General features: G+C 42.0%; 1 protein-coding gene, 1 long non-coding RNA gene, 1 other non-coding gene and 1 pseudogene across 4 annotated transcripts in view; 2 read left to right on the top strand and 2 right to left on the bottom strand.

The window, feature by feature from the left end:
• Window positions 1-19,263, bottom strand: part of LOC100447686 (neuroblastoma breakpoint family member 12) — a 2,265,351-nt gene that overhangs the window by 975,986 nt on the left and 1,270,102 nt on the right.
• Window positions 533-19,110, bottom strand: LOC103891622 (uncharacterized). 2 transcript variants are annotated; one of them, XR_010137902.1, is made up of 4 exons: window positions 17,470-19,110; window positions 8,784-8,978; window positions 7,675-7,764; window positions 533-594 (listed from the first exon to the last, which is right to left on the bottom strand). It is a non-coding gene; the product is annotated as an uncharacterized LOC103891622 (long non-coding RNA). The 2 variants fall into 2 exon arrangements; XR_010137903.1 differs by lacking the exon at window positions 17,470-19,110 and adding an exon at window positions 10,350-10,482.
• LOC100434215 (insulin-like growth factor 2 mRNA-binding protein 2) lies at window positions 3,165-5,066 on the top strand (annotated as a pseudogene).
• On the top strand, window positions 18,229-18,300 carry TRNAH-GUG (transfer RNA histidin (anticodon GUG)). The gene has a single exon. It is a non-coding gene; the product is annotated as a tRNA-His (tRNA).

Genomic DNA, 19,263 nt, shown 5'->3' with positions numbered 1-19,263 from the left:
CGATCTCAGCTCACTGCAACCTCCACCTCCCGGGTTCAAGCGATTCTCCTGCCTGAGACTCCCGAGTAGCTGGGATTACAGGCGCCCGCCACTACACCCGGCTAATTTTTGTATTTTTAGTAGAGACGGGGTTTCGTCATATTGGCCAGGCTGGTCTTGAACTCGTGACCTCAAGTGATCTGCCACCTCGGCCTCCCAAAGTGCTGGGATTACAGGCATGAGCCACTGCACCTGGCCTTTACAATTATTTTATTCCAGTTAGCAATGGGGAGAGAGGGTTACGTTTTTCCAGCACTTAATAAGTTTTAATGGTCCCAATCTTAAAACAGGAACATCTTTTTGAGATAATGTATATATAAAATAACTTTTCCAAAAAGAAAAAAGTCATACCTGGCATTTGGACTCAGATATTATACTTGGAGAATTATATGCTTTTAAATATAAACTATTTTGAAAGAAAAAATAATAGGGATTTAGAAATTAAGACGACTAGAAAACTCACCTGACTTTCTCTTTCTTTGTTAGTCATGAGTTCAAGTTCCTCTTTGGCATTACTCAGTTCTTTTTCCAGCCCTGCAACTGTGTCCAAGTCTCCTAAAATGAAAATATAGCACTAGTTTTAATTGCTATTAACATAATGTGATATCTGCTGCCTCCTTTGAGTAATTTACAGAGGACACATTCCAATAATAAGAAAAAAGAAAACACACACAGATTGTTCTTTGTAGCATTATTTATAATAGCAAAATACTGCAATCATCCTAGATGCTATAAAGAAAAGATTGAATAAACTATAGTATATTCACAGATGGCACTATATACTGCTGTAAAAAAAGAATAAGGATGATCTTTATTAACTTTTATGGACTGATTTTGAGATTCTAAGAATATGTTAAGTAAAACAAGCTATGTGCTTAAGAATACATCTAAGGTAGTAGGTTTTATAGTAGGAAAAAGGGGAAATAAGAATGTACCTATATACATCACATACACACAGATGATTCATTTGCTTATTTTTGCAAAAATATATACAGGAAGAATAACCCAGAAATGAAACTGATTACCTGCAGGAAATGAGTGGAAATAAGAGAGAAGGGATAGGGAAATATGGGACATCTGAGTATATTGTTTTATATACTGGAGTTTTGAACTGTATAAATGTTTAATTTTTAAGTGTAAGTCAGATTTACAATTAATGGGAGAGACAATGTCTAAAATTGAATACTAATATAAATAAAGCTATATAGCAAATAGATAATAAAACTACCCAGAAGATAATAAAAAAATTAATCCAAATAATTTCTGAACTCACTACTCTAACTGAACACTGTCAGTGCAAAATATCCTAAGGATAAAAAGAATTACAAAAAAATCTTAAACATTACTTAATACATTTATTGTTGATGGTGGTATTTATGTAGCAATTCTGAAACTACTTTTGCATATTATAGTATTCTGCAAATGTATAAATATTTTGAAACATATTGATGCTATAAGTAACCAGGGCTCTCAAGGAGATACAAATATGAAGTGAGGGAAAAAAGAACCTATATTGTTAAATTGGAATTACAGAAATCAGTATCAAATCTTCATTATGTATACAAATACTCACATACATACTTAAAAATATTCATTGCTAGCTCTGTTCTCTTAAAAGGGCCTAGAAGCAAAAGGCATTCATGTAGCAATGAACACATCTTGTGTCCAGACCATAGTTTCTGAATGCCATTACCCACCAAAAGGAACCAGGGAGCTCTTTCGGATAATGGCTGATTCTGGGACTGAGGCAGGTAAAGCAAAAGGTAATCATAGAACATCTTATTGGGCCAGAAACTATGAAACTATGCTAAAAAAAAAAAACAAAAAACTGATGGGGATATGGCAAAGGGTCAGAGAAACAGCTTGATGAGGCTCCCACTGACCAAATATGGGTTAATTTGGGCATTAAAGGAAATAATGACCAAAATCAATAATATAATGATTTTTAAAACTCCATATTGATAAAAAACAAATGGGGTCTAGAGATAAGGAAAGGACAGCTCTTCTTTATAAATAATACCCACAAATAAACAAAGAAGAAATTTTACAAACAGAAAATCATATATATATATTTTTTGAGACTGAGTCTTGCTCTGTGGTCCAGGCTGGAGTGCAGTGGGGCAATCTCTCTGCTTTCCAGGTTCAAGCGATTCTCCTGCCTCAGCCTCCTGAGTACCTGGGATTATAGGCATGCACCATCAAGCCCGACTAATTTTTGTATTTTATAGTAGAGACAGGGTTTCACCATCTTGGCCAGGCTGGTCTCAAACTCCTGAGCTCAAGTGATCTGCCCGCCTCAGCCTCCCAGAGTGCTGGGATATAGACAGGAGCCACTGCGCACAACCCTGAAAATCACTATTTTTAAACTACCAACGTAGTTTAAATTCAGCCAGCAGATCACTTATATACTAAAGGGGAAATAAACCTTTTACAATGGAGAGATTTGGCAGCTACAACCTTAACCAAATGACTACATTTAATATCACCAAGGATGACACAAACTGATTATCATGCAGTGACGTGATGCACTAAAAAAGATGTCATCCAGGCCATGCGCGGTGGCTCACGCTTGTAATCCCAGCACTTTAGGAGGCTGAGGTAGGTGGATCACTTGAGGCTAGGAGTTCTAGACCAGCCTGGCCAACATGGCAAAACCCTGTCTCCAAGAAAAAATACAAAAAAACTAGCCAGGCATGGTGGCACATGCCTGTAGTCCCAGCTACTTGGGAGGCTGACGCGGGAAGATCGCTTGAAACCGGGAGGCAGGCAGGCAGGCAGGCAGAACGGAAGGAAGGAAGGAAGGAAGGAAGGAAAGAAGGAAACAAGGAAGAAAGGAAGGAAGGGAGGGAAGGGAGGGAGGGAGGAAGGAAGTCATCCATATGGTATTCCTGCCAAAAATGTTCAACTCGAATCTAACCATGAGGAAACAATCACAGCTAAATTGAGGAATATTATCTGGCCTGAATTCTTCAAAATTCCAATCTCGGCCTCTGCCCCCGGGCGGGCCGGGAGGCCGTGGTGGGGGGAGCCAGGCTGAGGGTGGGGGTGGGTGGCCGGCGGGCGGAGGGCGGGGAGGGCTGGCGGAGGAGGAGGAGGAGAGACGAGGGCAGCGGAGGAGGAGGCAAGGAGCGCCGGGTACCAGGCCAGGGGAGCCGCGGGCTCTCGGGGAAGAGACGGATGATGAACAATCTTTACATCAGGAACCTGAGCCCCGCCGTCACCGCCGACGACCTCTGGCAGCTCTTTGGGGACAGGAAGCTGCCCCCCGCAGGACAGGTCCTGCTTAAGTCCGGCTACGTCTTCGTGGACTACCCCAAGAACCGGGCCATCCGCGCCATCGAGACCCTCTCGGGTAAAGTGGAATTGTATGGGAAAATCATGGAAGTTGATTACTCAGTCTCTAAAAAGCTAAGGAGCAGGAAAATTCAGATTCGAAACATCCCTCCTCACCTCCAGTGGGAGGTGTTGGATGGACTTTTGGCTCAATATGGAACAGCGGAGAATGTGGAACAAGTCAACACAGACACAGAAACCACTGTTGTCAACGTCACATATGCAACAAGAGAAGAAAATAGACATGGAGAGGCTAAGCAGGCATCAGTTTGAGAACTAGTCCTTCAAGATTTCCTACATCCCGGATGAAGAGGTGAGCTCCCCTTCGCCCCCTCAGCGAGCCCAGCGTGGGGACCACTCTTCCCGGGGAGCAAGGCCACGCCCCTGGGGGCGCTTCTCAGGCCAGACAGGTTGATTTCCTGCTGCAGATCCTGGTCCCCACCCAGTTTGTTGGTGCCGTTATCGGAAAGGAGGGCTTGACCATAAAGAACATCACTAAGCAGACCCAGTGTCGGATAGACATCCATAGAAAAGAGAACTCTGGAGCTGCAGAGAAGCCTGTCACCATCCATGCCACCCCAGGGGGGACTTCTGAAGCATGCCACATGATTCTTGAAATCATGCAGAAAGAGGCAGATGAGAACAAACTAGCCGAAGAGATTCCTCTGAAAATCTTGGCCCACAATGGCTTGGTTGGAAAAGAAGGCAGAAATTTAAAGAAAATTGAACATGAAACAGGGACCAAGATAGCAATCTCGTCTTTGCAGGATTTGAGCATATACAACCAGGAAAGAACCATCACTGTGAAGGGCACAGTTTGAGGCCTGTGCCAGTGCTGAGATAGAGAGTATGAAGAAACTGCGTGGGACCCTTGAAAATGATATGTTGGCTGTTAATACGCACTCCAGATACTTCTCCAGCCTGTACCCCCATCACCAGTTTGGCCCGTTCCCGCATCATCACTCATCCAGAGCAGGAGGTTGTGAATCTCTTCATCCCAACCCAGGCTGTGGGCGCCATCATCGGGAAGAAGGGAGCACACATCAAACAGCTGGCGAGATTCGCCGCAGCCTCCATCAAGATCGCCCCTGCGGAAGGCCCAGACGTCAACGAAAGGATGGTCATCATCACCTGGCCACCGGAAGCCCAGTTCAAGGCCCAGGGACGGATCTTTGGGAAACTTAAAGAAGAAAACTTCTTTAACCCCAAAGAAAAAGTGAAGCTGGAAGCCCATATCAGAGTGCCCTCTTCCACAGCTGGCCGGGTGATTGGCAAACGTGGCAAGACCGTGAATGAACTGCAGAACTTAACCAGTACAGAAGTCATCGTGCCTCATGACCAAATGCCAGATGAAAATGAGGAAGTGATCATCAGAATTATTGGACACTTCTTTGCCAGCCAGACTGCACAGCGCAGGATCAGGGAAACTGTACAACAGGTGAAGCAGCAGGAGCAGAAATACCCTCAGGGAGTCGCCTCACAGCGCAGCAAGTGAGGCTCCCACAGTCACCAGCAAAACAACGGATGAATGGAACCCTTCCAACACCTGACAGAATGAGACCAAACACAGCCAGCCAGATCGGGAGCAAACCAAAGACCATCTGAGGAATGAGAAGTCTGCGGAGGCGCCCAGGGACTCTGCAGAGGCCCTGAGAATTCCAGGGGCCGAGGAAGGGTGGGGAAGGTCAGCTAGGTTTGCCAGAACCACTGGGCCCGCCTCTCACCCCCGCAGGGCTTCTGCAGGTTCAGCCATCCACTTCACCATCCACCCCGATCTCTCCTTAACTCCCACAACGCTATCCCTTTTAGTTGAACTAACATAGGTGAATGTGTTCAAAGCCAAGCAAAATGCACACCCTTTTTTTGTGACAAGTCGTCTCTGTACATGTGTGTACATATTAGAAGGGGAAGATGTTAAGATATGTGGCCTGTGGGTTACACAGGATGCCTGCAGCAGTAATATATTTTAGAAATAATATATCAAATAACTCATCTACAATTTTTAATCAATCATTAATTTTTTTTTCTTTTTAAAGAGAAAGCAGGCTTTTCTAGATTTTAAAGAATAAAGTCTTTCTTTGGGAGGTCTCACAGTATAGAGAGGAGTTTGAGGCCACCCACACAAAATTCACCCAGAGGGAAATCTCAAAGGAAGGACACTCACAGCAGTTCTGGATCACCTGTGTATGTCAGCAGAAGGGATACCATCTCCTTGAAGAGGAAACTCTGTCACTCCTCATGCCTGTCTAGCTCATACACCCATTTCTCTTTGCTTCACAGGTTTTACACTAGATTTTTGCATACTGCTATATAATTCTCCATCTCTCTCTGTTTATCTCTCCCCTCCCTCCCCTCCCCTTCTTCTTCATCTCCATTCTTTTGAATTCCCTCATCCCTCCATCTCAATCCCGTATCTACGCACCTCACTCCCTCACAGGCAAAGCAGTGCTCTGAGTATCACATCACACGAAAGGAACAAAAGCGAAACCTCAATTTACACTTGGTTACTCAAAAGAACAAGAGGCAATGGTACTTGTCCTAGTGTTTTGGAAGAGGAAAACAGGAACCCATCAAACCAACCAATCAACCAAACAAAGAAAAAATTCCACAATGAAAGAAGGTATTTTGTGTTTTTGCATTTTGGTGTATAAGCCATCAATATTCAGCAAAATGATTTCTTTCTTTAAAAAAAAATGTGGAGGAAAGTAGAAATTTACCAAGGTTGTTGGCCCAGGGCATTAAATTTACAGATTTTTTTAATGGGAAAAACACACAGAAAAAGCTACCTCAGGTGTTTTTTACCTCAGCGCCTTGCTCTTGTGTTTCCCTTAGAGATTTTGTAAAACTGATAGTTGGAGCATTTTTAAATTTTTTTAATAAAAATTAGTTGGAAAAAAAAATAAGATATCAACTGCCAGCCTGGAGAAGGTGACAGTCCAAGTGTGCAACAGCTGTTCTGAATTGTCTTCTGCTAGCCAAGAACCTATAGGGCCTTCTTTTGGACAAACCTTGAAAATGTTTATTTAAAAAAAAAAAGATGACAAAGAAAAACAGAGAGAGATAATATTGGAAATGTCCTGAATTTTAATAGGGTACGCGCCATTAGGAATTTTTGCGCTAAAGGATGAACATGTACTGTTATATGTGAATAAGCCATTATACCACCAGACTGCAATGCCAGTTTCATCTACTGCAAACACTGTTCTGTGATAAAAAAAAAAAAAAGAAAAGAAATACATCCAGCTAACAAGAAAAAAAAATGCAAATCTCACTAAAGAAAAAAAAAAGCTAGACAATTGTTCTAGATTAGACTAAGAGACATGACAACTAAGCACAATGCATAACCTCTGGGTTGGGGGAAACCAAAGTAGCTATACAGAACATTATGGGGACAACAGGAACTCTGAATGTGGACTGTATATTAGATATTAAGCCTATATCAAGGTTAAATTTTCTGAGTGTGATAATTATATTGTAGCTATGTAGGAAAATGCCCTTGTTCTTAGGCAATACTCACTGAAGTATTCAGGAATAAAGTGTCATGATTTCTGTAAGAAATTCCCCAACGGTTCAGAAAATACATTACAACTACATATGTGTGTGTAACAGAAAGAAAAAAGGCAAATGTGGCAGAATGTTAATAAATGGTAAGTCTGAATAAAAATGTCTATGAGTATTCACTATACTATTTTTGCCACTTTCCTGTGGGTTTGAAATTTCCAAAATAAAAAACTTCAGGGAAAAGTACACTTTTTTAAAAAGGCAAATAAAGAATAAATAAAACAAATCCAATGTTCTCTTACTCTTTGATTAGTGTAAAGTTTTCCTACTAGAGAATGACTACTTGTAAGACTTTTCTAAACCATCCCCTGAATGGGGCCAGGCTTGGCAAACAACTCAATGTACACTGCCTACCCTTCCTAACGGTTTAATGTAGGTGATGTCAAGTTACAGTGAGTGGCCCCAGACTTGAAAGATACCCAGAAAAAGGTGTCAGCTCATGGCCCTGCTGTGCAGGATTGGAACCACTACCTCCTGCATTTCTGAATCCCTGCAATGCTATCTGAAAAGGAGAATAATGATAGAGTTTCTCTGGGCCAAATTGTGAACCCCAGAGCAATAACCTCAACTCAACATAAGGTAAGGACAGTTCTTCAGCCTTTCAGAGGAATTCCAAACTTATTTGTTCCATTAAGGTAGGAAGAGAAAAGAGTCTTGGCCAAACCTATAGATACGGAGATTACTAGAAGGAAAAACAAGAGAAAAACAAAGTCCCTTAATGAAATGAAATTTGATACTTACCTAATGTGGATCTGGGTATGCTGACATCCTCTTTGGCAGTCAATGAAGTGCTATCATCTCTGGAAGGTATCTGCATTGAACCCTAAAAAACTGGAAAAGTTGGGGGACTTAGGAAGATGCAGGAACTATGACCACAATGACAGTACTGAGAATATTCTCAGAATTTGGTATTAAAATTATCAAACTTACACCTCAAATGTAAAAAGGAAATGGAATCAGCATGAATTATCTAAGTCTATAGTTCTTACTTGATCAGTCTGTTCTCCAAGAGGGGGGCCAATGGAGATAACTTCAGCTTGCTGGTTAGAGATGGGTGCTTGGGACATCAGGGAGTCTCTCCCTCCTAAATATTGGTGCAGGGCCTGTAATTCTGAATTTCTTTCCATTAAGGCTTGCACCATCTTCTCTCTTCTTGAAAAAAAAAAAAGAATATACTTCTTAAATATTGTGAAATTAATATACTCCATACTATTATGAGATTGTTTATTCTCACCATGACTTCTGAAAAATGCAATCTTTTTTCCCTCTTAAGATAACTCAGATTTTACAAAAACTAAGAGTAAACATGTTGAGTGTAAGTTTTCCCATACCTTGATTGGAAATGCAAAATATAACTCAAGTCTTAATAATTTAGAATCAAAATCAAAACACTCACAACCCGTACTCCTTTCTCTGAAAATGATCAGATTATTAAGGAAAAGAAAATGTATGTAGTGAAGTTAATGGATACATGTATTGTTTAGGCACCCTTCCAAATGCAAGGTTTTCAAGAAATGTTTCATACTTTGATGATTAATGTAAAACTGTGGTCTAAGGCCAGGCGCAGCAGCTCACACCTATAATCCCAGCACTTTGGGAAGCCAAGGCAGGATGATTGCTTGAGCCCAGGAGTTCGAGACCAGCCTGTGCAACACAGTGAGACCCCCACCTCTAAATAAGTAAATAAATAAATAAAACTGTGGTCTAGGTAATAAATAGATGGAAAGAAACTAACAGAGTTGACTGTAAAATATATAAATATACACACATCTGTAGTCTGCAAATGCTTCCTATTTGCAGACTATAAATGCACTACATGATACTTTTCTGATCTGTGCATTAATCCTTACTTGGCTTTCCTGCTCCCTGGTGCTCACAGACTGAAGCAGGCCTTGAATCTCCATTTCATGTTCTACCACTTGTTTGTTTTGATCACTTTGAAGGTCCTGCAGCATCCTTTCCTTTCACTGTAGACGCTGGCACAGCTCCTCTGCTATCTCACTCTGCCCTGGTCCAAGTTTGCAGAGCAATGTTGCACTAAGATCCTAATGCAGAAGGGACGCTGTAAGTTTCTGGAGGAAAGAACTGCCTCTACTAAATATGAAAGGGCTTGTAAGAATCTATCATAGAAGAAGGAGTGTGAGATTCTTGAGAATAAGTATCATGTTTTACTCATTTTTGTTTTACCAGATCTAGCAAAAGCCTGGAACACAGAAGTCTCTAAATACATGTCCCAGGAATGAATACAAACCATACAGAAAACTATCTCCAGTGGCCACTTACATACATATTGTTTTCTGAAATAAGTATTTTTCCTATTTGTTCAGGGCATGTAACAATTTATGTTAGATGAGGATAAATGGACACTCAGTTCATTTATTTGTTTTCTCCCCAGTGTAACTTTATAGGGGGAAGCATAAAACGATAAGCTGAAAGGAATACTAAATACTATATTTGCTATCATAGTGATGGTTTCTATTTCTGTACTAACCGACGGCACACGGTGGAGGAAACAGACGAGCTATACTGCCTAGGTTGATACTGGATCTGCTACTTATTAGCTATATTAGCTTGGAAAACTTACTTAGCTTCAGAAGTCTCTTTCCTCCTCTATAACACAGGGATAATAGAATGTGCCCATGAACTTGTGAGGATTCAATGAGTTAATATCCATTAAGATCTTAAAACAGTACCTGACCCAGCATGAACACTATAACTAATAAAGGTTAGCTATCATATTAAAGATGCAATTTTTAGGTCTCATTAATTCTCACATAACTTCTTTGAGAAAGTTAATTGCCAACTTAAGCTTCTAGATGTGGGGAAAAAAAAAATCCCAGTGAAAGTCAATGACTTGCCCAGGCACAGAATCACTTGTACCTGGAGAATCGCTTGTACCTGGGAGGCGGAGGTTGCAGTGAGCTGAGATCACACCATTGCACTCCAGCCTGGGCAACGAGAGCGAAACTCCACCCCAAAAAATAAAATAAAATAAAAGAATATCAAGCAGCCAAAGAAGCAAGGAAACATGACACATAATGACGAATCTAATAATCTAGTTGAAATTGACACACATGTTGGAAATAGCAGAAAAGGACATTAGAACAGTTAGTATAATTGTATTTTAATTAAATGGAGAGGTTGAAGATTTTTTAAATATCAAATTCTGTAGATAAAAACTATGATTTACAGTCTGAAATGGAAGAAGGCACTGGATTAAACATTGCAGAAGTGAAGATTATTGAGCTAGAAGGAATAGAAGTTGAAACTAACATAAATGAAACACACAGTAACAAATTACTTGAAAACATAAAAGGACCATCAGCATAAAAACTTTAAACACTCTAGTATAGGGCTAAATGGAATCCCTGAAGGGTGTGTAGTGGAGAAGAGAGACAAAAATATTTAAAACATACTGGATGAAAGATTAAGGAGCTTCATGGAAACCATAAACTTCAAATATTACAGAAATATGATGATCCTAAGAACAAGAAACATGAAGAAAACTTCACCAAGGAACATCTTAATCAAATCCATCAAAACCAGTGATAAAGAGGAAGTTCTAAAAGTAATAAAAGGGGAAAGAACATGTTACATACAGAGCACTAAATATAAGGATGGCATAAGATTTCTCATTGGAAACTTGACAAACAAGAAGTTTGCAATTGTTCTAAGGTAATTAAAAAAAGAAAAACTGTTGCCTACAATTCTACACCTGGCCAAATTATCTTTCAAAAATAAACATGAGAAAAATATTTTTGAAAAGAAAACAAAATTATCTCAATTTGCAGATGATGTGATCCTACATACAGAAAGCCCCAAATAATACAAATGCAAACACACATACATGCACAGAGACACCAGACACACACACACACACACACACACACACTACTAGAGTTAGTAAGCTAATTCAGCAAACTTACAGCAAACAATCACTTGTGTCAGCAATGAACAATCTGAGAAGAAAATTGACACAATGATTTAATTTATAATAGCACCTGTAAGAATAATATGCCTGGGAATAAATTTGTTCAAGAAGGTGCAGTACTTGTACACAGACAACTATAGAACATTGCTTACGGAGATTAAGAAAGACCTAAATAAATGAAAAGACATATTTTTTCCGTGGGTTGGAAGTTGTAACATGGTTAAGATAAAAATACAACTCAAAACAATCCACAGATTCAATACAATCCTATCAAAAAGTGGCCTTTTTTACAGGAATGCCTAAGAAGAACTTCATATTCCTAAAAAGTAGAGTGTCCCCCCAAAACAAAAGCAATCCTGAAATGCAAGGAGGAACATTCTCTATTCCAAAGGTTTTTAACTGCTCTTAGCAATACTTGGTAGTCTTCAATATATAGGCTATCGCATTTTTTTTCTTTTGTTTCTAGACAGGATCTCACTCTTTCATCCAGGCTGGAGTACACTGGCACTATCACAGCTCACTGCAGCATGGAATTCTCAGGCCTATGACATCCTAGGGCCTCATCCACTGAGTTCCTGGGACTACAGACTCACACCACCACACCCAGATAATTGTTCTGATTTTCAGTAGAGATAAGGTCTCACTATGTTGCCTAGGCTAGTTTCAAGCATCTGAGCTCAAGCGACTCTCCTGCCACAGCCTTCCAAAGTGTTGGGATTTGAAGCTGAGCCTGGCTGGCTTTCACATGTTTTCTATGTTGATATTTCTTGATGCTATTGTGAGCCTGGCTGGCTTTTACATCTTTGCTATGTAGTGAAACCCTGTCTCTACCAAAAAGACTAAAAGAAAGAGAGATGAGAAAGAAAGAAGAAAGAAAGAAAGAAAGAAAGAAAGAAAACAAAGAAAATTAAAGAAGAGAAAATCTCTGAACTAAACTTATTCCTCAAACTCCAACCTTACAAATCTCATGTGCCCACCTCTTCTGCCTAGATGAAGAGGGGGGCACGAGGCAGAAGAGAGGTGCATGTGGGATTGTTGGGCTTAGATGGATTGAATGGTTTCAATTTCTGCTTTTGTGTCTCATGAAAGCAGTTCATTTTTGTTGTCATCTTCTCCAGGGTCTGAAGACGAGGCATTGACTGGCATCAATGTTCAAGATTTAGCAAGAGTAGGTGCCTTTTTTCAGATACAGGAGTCAAAGCTCTGTAAGCTAAAAGCACGGGATTAGGAGCTAAAAGCAAGTTAATAGGACATTGGTACTGCAGGAAGTCCTATTTCTCTCTAACATGTCACAAATGAAAACACTGTGATTTGGTGTCCAGTAGTTACTGCCTGAAGCACTTCAAACCATTGTATTAAAGCAGTTAGGATACTCCTTGCATATACCTAATTGCTAGCATTCTAATCACAGAACCATGACCAAAAGCATCAAAAATGTGACAGGGCCTATGCCAAACTTATCAAAGTAAGACAATTAACATTTCTCTCCATCATTTAACAAAATGGTATATGCAAAGAACAGTTTTGGAAATTTAGTATGGGGATAAATAATCTCCTTTTCTTTAAACACCATACAACAAAACAAGGACAAATTGAGAATAAACACACAGTAATTTTTTCAGCTATGTTATTTATTTATTTATTTATTTATTTATTTATTTATTTATTTTGAGACAAAGTCTCCCTCTGTTGTCCAGGTTGGGGTGCAGTAGCAGGACCTTGGCTCACTGCAACCTCTACCCCCACCTACCAGATTCAAGTGATTCTCATGCTTCAGCCTCCCAAGTAGCTGGGATTACAGGCTTGCACCACCACCCCCAGCTAATTTTTGTATTTTTAGTAGAGACGGTGTTTGGCGGTGTTGGCCAGGCTGGTCTCAAACTCCTGGCCTCAGGTGATCTACCCACCTTGGCCTCCCAAAATGCTGGGATTACAGGCATGAGCCACCACACCGGGCCCTCTTTTCAGCTATTTTAAAAGAGCATAATCACATATTTCCAAGATTGGTTTCTACTGATTATGGATTAGGTCACTTTCACACTAAAATCTTCAAACCAGTGCAATATTTGTATATATATTGTTTTCAAGTACACGCATGAAGGCCTAACAGTGATACAAGTCTTGGGTTCAAAAATCACTAGAAAGTCTCACATCATTTTTTTTATTACCACTTAATCCAAGTGAATGTCGCTTAATTTTAATAATGGTAAACACAACTAGGCTGAGAGAAATCCCAATTCATATAATTTCCTAAAGGACAGGGCCAATCTGTCCTGAACATGGAAACTTTGTATCCATATCAGAGTTTTTCTTCATTAAAGGAAAGGGTCTGCAACCAATTCAATTGATTAATCCAAACCAACTCAAGTTACTGATTGCACTGAATGTATACCAAACCTCAGGCCATGGGTGCCTGAGTCCTAGTGTTCCTGTGACATCCCCTTGGGGTGGTAGAACTCTACCTTTCAATGATGCGAAGTCTTGGGAAAGAGCAACTGTCCTCTCCTTGTCTAGTATAGGTAGCTTTTGTGTCTAACTCTACTCAGCAGGTGACCTATACCTGGGACCAAGGGTAAGAAGGGTTCCTTCCTCCAACATCAGTGGCAGATGCCTTTTGTTTCATGTGAGAGAAGCGACCAGGTTTTGTGTCTGTGCTCTGGTGGTGGCCAATCATGACCTATATGCCTATACCACTGAGGCAAGCTCAAGAAATTCTTTCCCTGCCACATGTTTCTTGTTAGCATTCAGGAAATGTGGGAGGAAAAGACTTGGCAAATGAGCAAAAACATGCTATGTATCTGGGACTCGCATAGATTCTAAGCTGTCACAATAGTTCACACTTGGCCTTTAAGAAATGATGAAAACTTCAGTGATTTTCTCCAACCAACATTTGTGGCTGCCATCTTTTTCTTCCATTATCTGGAAGGAAACTGGTTCATGTGTTTGTCCTTCTTTGGTGGGGGTTCTCATGCTTTGGACTTCAGTTAATCTAGTGGCCTTCAAACTTCAGCTCTCTGGTGGGATCAAAACAAATATGATTTTGCAGACCATACAGCTTCCTCTTGTCATTAGAGTGGAAAAACTGTCTCTTGCAGCTTTCTACATCTTAAACAACTGTAGAATCTATTTTATAAATTCTTTATCTTCTCTATTCCTAGACTAATTTCTCTTCAGGACAGTACACAAATTGTTAGCTGATCACTTTTTTTGAGGCTATGAGATAGAAATAATGAAGATCCCCGGAAAGGAGCGTATTCATCTGGTGCTCAAGGGAAACCTGGGCCCAGACCTGTACTGAAACTCACAACTGTCACCCGCAGCTCTAGTTAAATTTTTTTTTTTTTTTTGAGACAGAATCTCACTCTGTCACCCAGGCTGGAGTACAGTGGCATGATCTAGGCTCACTGCAAGCTCCACCTCCCGGGTTCACACCAGCTCTAGTTAAATTTTTACAATGAGGCTCCTTCTTCTCAATCAGCATACTAGTCTTAAAACAAGTTTGAGATAGGGACTATCTTAAAATAGGCTTCCCAAGAGGCTAAGATTTGCTGGGACTCCAGTTTGTGATCAAATGCGGATCAGCAGAGTACAGACGGCATTGTTGGCCCAGGAGAAGACAACAATATAGGGAGATGCCACATTTTTTATCAACCTCTGAACAGTTATCTCAATGAATATTCAGATTGGTGATTGAAGTACTTGTTTCTCCAAGCAGGTGATAGGCAAAATTGGAAAAGTTGCCTTGCTTGTATAAATAATTTGTGCTCAGATTGAATTTGAGGGTACACAGGTGCAGCTTCCAGTGGAAAAGATTCTAAGAACAGGATGTGGGTAGAGGATGCAATTATGGAACTTGATATCTTCACCACCTTTCTTTTCTTTCTTCCTATTTTGACTAGTCTTGTAATCCTAGCCCCATGCATCAATATACATACAACTAAGAGAGGCAATATCAACGCAAAAGACACAATATCTATACAACAAAATTAGATGGTGCTTATTGCTAAAGGTACTTTAACTTCACATCATGTAGCCCAATTAGGTGAATGCCACCCACCTACCAAGAATATTAGTCAGCTCAGGCTGCCATAGAAAGATAACAAAGTTTGGGTGGCTTAACAATAGACACTTTCTCAAAGTTCTGGAGGCCAGAAGTTCTCCTTGAGTCTTTTGTGAGGTTGGATGTGCTAGCAGGGTTGGTTTCTGGGGAGGCCTCTCTTCCCAGCTTGCAGAAAGCCACTTTCTTGCTGTGTCCTCCCATAGTCTTTCCTCAGTGGCTGCATGGAGAGAGATTCTTTGATGCCCTTCCTCTTCCTATATGGACACCATTCCTACCAGATGAGGACCCCACTTGTATGACCTCATTAACATTAATTACCACATTAAAAACCCTACCTCAAAATACAGTCAACTTGGAGGTTAAGCTTTCAACATATGAATTCACAGGGAAACACTTCAGTCTATAACATCAAGCAATACAGATGAATCCTAAGATCCTCTGCCTATTAAATCCTGTGACATTTGCCTGGTGGTGTGGCCAGAAATAAGTTGTTACCAAGGCTGCTATTATTGCTAATTCTATGATTAGGAAAGCACACCTGAACTGGTTTGCATGCCATGTAGGAAAGAGTGCAGATCAAACAGGTATGAAATAAAAATAGGGGAAAATGGTAGCAAACAAAACAGTGCTCTTAAATGAGTCATGAATCCAGGAAGGACTGAAATCATGCAATTTCAAGGAAATCCTATTGTCTTTATCAGGAGAAATGACTTGCCAAGATTCCTAAACTAGGGAGAAAAGGGTGGTGTGGATTAAGGTCCATGCCTGAAAGTTCAAGATAACTGGAGTTCTTGGCTAATCAGCTATATGGTGTGAGAGACAGATCAGCAGTCAAAGAAAACTCTAAGATTTCTGGATTGAGTGTATGTAAGGACGGAGTTTCCATCAACTGAGGTGAGAAAACTGCAGGTGTGGTAGGTTGCAGGAGGAAGAAGAGAGATCAGTACCAGGCCTCAAAGCCTTGCTTGAAAGAGGTTTCCATTCCCCCATCTCCATTTCTGCATCCCTTTGAGTCTTTTGTGAGGTTGGATGCAGAGGTGTTGGTGCTTGGCCACTTCTCCCCCTGGACATCTCTCCTTTTACCTCCTTTGACAGCCACATCTATGGCCTTGTCCTGATGACATCTCCCAGCACGATGTCGTTTTGCAAAGGTGATCTCAAAATCAGCTCTGAGCTGAAGCCTGGGTGAGGTCACCCACTCCTTGATTTGTGTGGCCTTGGTGGGCCCCAGGAGCACTTCACTTCTTCTCAGGTGAGTAGGTCTTTTGTATGGAACTCTTCATCTGAGGGAAGCAGGGAGGAAATGGCCTGTGGGGAGGGAAGGGAGGGCTGTACCAGGGAGCCTAGGTGAGCAGATCTAGGCTCTCAATGCAAAGAACATTTACGACCTGAGAGGTTCTACACAGTTACTATTGTTAATTTAAGATCTCATCAACGAAAATGGTATAGAAATTTGTTTTCTCATTGGTTACATGTGCACCTACATAATACCATGGGATTTGCCTCTTGGCTTAAAAGCCTACAATATTTAATATCTCTCTAGCCCTTTACAGAAAAATGTTTACTGAACTCTGCAGAGAACAATGCCGCATGCTTTACAGAAAGGGACACTCAGGAATCTCCTTTGCTAATTTTTTTGTGTTGGATGTTTTTGCTGGCAAACAATAAATTCCCTTTCTTGGCTTGTAATGATTAGTCTCTGACTGGTTGTCACCTGCAAACAATACATACGGAAACCTCAAAGTAGAAAAATCCTAGAAGAAAACCAAAGAAATACCATTCTTACTTTTTTTTTTTGGGAGACGGAGTCTCGCTCTGTCGCCAAGGCTGGAGTGCAGTGGCACAATCTCGGTTCACTGCAAGCTCCGCCTCCCGAGTTCACGCCATTCTCCTGCCTCAGCCTCCTGAGTAGCTGGAACTACAGGTGTCCACCACCACGCCCGGCTAATTTTTTGTATTTTTAGTAGAGACAGGGTTTCACCGTGTTAGCCAGGATTGTCTCGATCTCCAGACCTCGTGATCCACCCGCCTCGGCCTCCCAAAGTGCTGGGATTACAGGCGTGAGCCACAGCGCCTGGCTTTCTCTCTCTCTCTCCAGACCATCCTGGCCAATATGATGAAACCCCGTCTCTACTAAAAATACAAAAATTAGCTGGGGGTGGTGTAATTCCAGCTACTTGGGAGGCTGAGGTAGGAGAATCGCTTGAACCAGAGAGTCCGGAGGTCGCAGTGAGCCGAGATCGCGCCACTGCACTCCAGCCTGGCGACAGAGCGAGATTCCGTCGAGAGAGAGAGAGAGAGAGAGAGAGAGAGAGAGAGACAGAGAGAGAGAGAGACAGAGAGAGAGAGAGAGATCCCAGAATCCTAGAGGACCTTGATTTAAGTTCTTCTGTCGTATAGGAAAGAGACACGGAAGAGAGGAGGGTAAAGTTTGTCTCACTCTGCCTTTCCATGAGAGCATGTGCTGGATAGACGAAAGTTGCCAGCGGTTTAAGCATTTTTAAAATGCAAGAAACGCTCCATAGGACAGGTTCGAACCACTCACCTCCAAACTTGGAAGCAAGCACACCATCCGACTGCGACACACGGATAGACAATCAACTCTCGCTCCCGCCTCACCATGCAGAGCACGCGCCCATCCAACGCTAGGCGGAGCCACCGCCTTTTGTAGAACAACTGTGCAGGCTCCAAAGCCTCAGAAAACCGGAGAGGCGCATCTTGCTGGCTACGGTTGAAACCCGTGCATTGGGTGATTCCGAAGCTGGAAGGGCAGCGGAATGGCCTTCGCCCCGTCCTGCCCTTGGCAGGCGTCAGAGCCAGCGTCCCGGGAAACGCCCGGGTCCGCGACTTCCCAAAGGAAGCGGAACGCCCCGTGGGCTCTAGTGATGGCTCTTCCCGTTCTTGTCTCCGCCTTCACCTGACTTTCTATACCGCTTGGGCTCCCCTAGCTCAACTCGGCTTCGGTCGCTGGGGCGGGAGAGAGAAAGGGTGAAAAGCAGAAATACAGAGAGGCAGGAGAGAAGCAGAGGAGGTGCGGAGCAGGACAGAGAGATCTCCCGAGAAAGGCTGGTGCAGGGAGGCTGAAGCTGGTGCAGGGAGGCCCAGGCTGGAGTGGAGGAGATGAGAATTATTCTCGACCCCTATTAGGATTGGGAGGGAGGGAGGGGAAAGCAGAGCGGGCATGAAAGGGAGAAAAATGTGAACCCCCTGTGGCTGTCTGGGAACAAAGCCGCCTAATAATGGAAACCTATTGACGTCAAAACTGCTAGAGCAAGGTTGGGCATCGCCGCTTGGCCTGTGGCCTGCCGTGATCGTATAGTGGTTAGTACTCTGCGTTGTGGCCGCAGCAACCTCGGTTCGAATCCGAGTCACGGCAAAGTTGCTCGGTAGTCAGCTGATCCGTTTTGCTCCCCGCAACCAGGCACGTCAGGGTAAGGCAGAAATGTATTTTGCTACAATCTCTTCCAGTAACTTTAGGGTTCCGTTTCAATTTCTAAATCTATGGCATATCAAATTCATCTCCTGACCAGAGCAAGCTTAGCATCTGCTAATGTCCTGATCCCCAGAAAATTTCTCTATAGTGTAAACACACTGGCAAGAGTTACTTCTCTGCTCTTCGACAGCTACAGGCCCCGTGCCTCCCTCCATTTCTTCCCTACTCCTCTCTCCCTGGGTCTGTTTCTCTGTCCTTCTCTCTCTCCTCTGGTGCAGCTGAGAATCCCAGAGACACCTGAAACAGAGAAGTGGACAGGTCCAGTCTAATCTATGTCCAAGAACCTAGGTTCTGTGTTGGAAATCTACGTCGGCCCTTGCCTGACCTTGGTTAACTATCTTAAATTTTATGTGCCTCAACATTTTTCTATGGAAGGTTGGGCCACTTTGAGAACTCTGCCTTACACTGCTGTTGCCAGACATGCCTGGATTTAGTGACTATTCAATCAATAACGTAATCACTAGAATTATAAAAATCATTGTCATTGTCTTCTGCCTTATTTGTGAACAATCACTCTCCTGATTGTTTTCACTTTACCTTTGCTTCTTCTAGAACTTCACGTAGATGGAATCACAGTGCATCTACTCTGTTCCACATGCTTCTTTTTGCATAATGTCTCTGGCTCTATCCATTGCTGAGTGTAGCACATGTTCATTCCTCTTTCATTGCTGAGTAGTATTCCATTACAGGGAAATAGCACAGTTTGATTGCCATTCCCACCCCATCCCTACCCTGATAATGAGTGTTTGGGTATTGGTTATTCTGAATAAGCCTGCTTTGAACATTCTTCCCACAACAGATTTTGAGGGCATCTGTTTTCGTGTCCCTTGGGGAAAACCTAGGTGC

Source organism: Pongo abelii, chromosome 1 (genome assembly GCF_028885655.2).
Source record: "Pongo abelii isolate AG06213 chromosome 1, NHGRI_mPonAbe1-v2.0_pri, whole genome shotgun sequence".
In the NCBI taxonomy this organism is placed as follows: domain Eukaryota; kingdom Metazoa; phylum Chordata; class Mammalia; order Primates; family Hominidae; genus Pongo; species Pongo abelii.
Note: the sequence above shows the minus strand (reverse complement) of the source record. Positions and strands in the feature narration are given on the sequence as shown.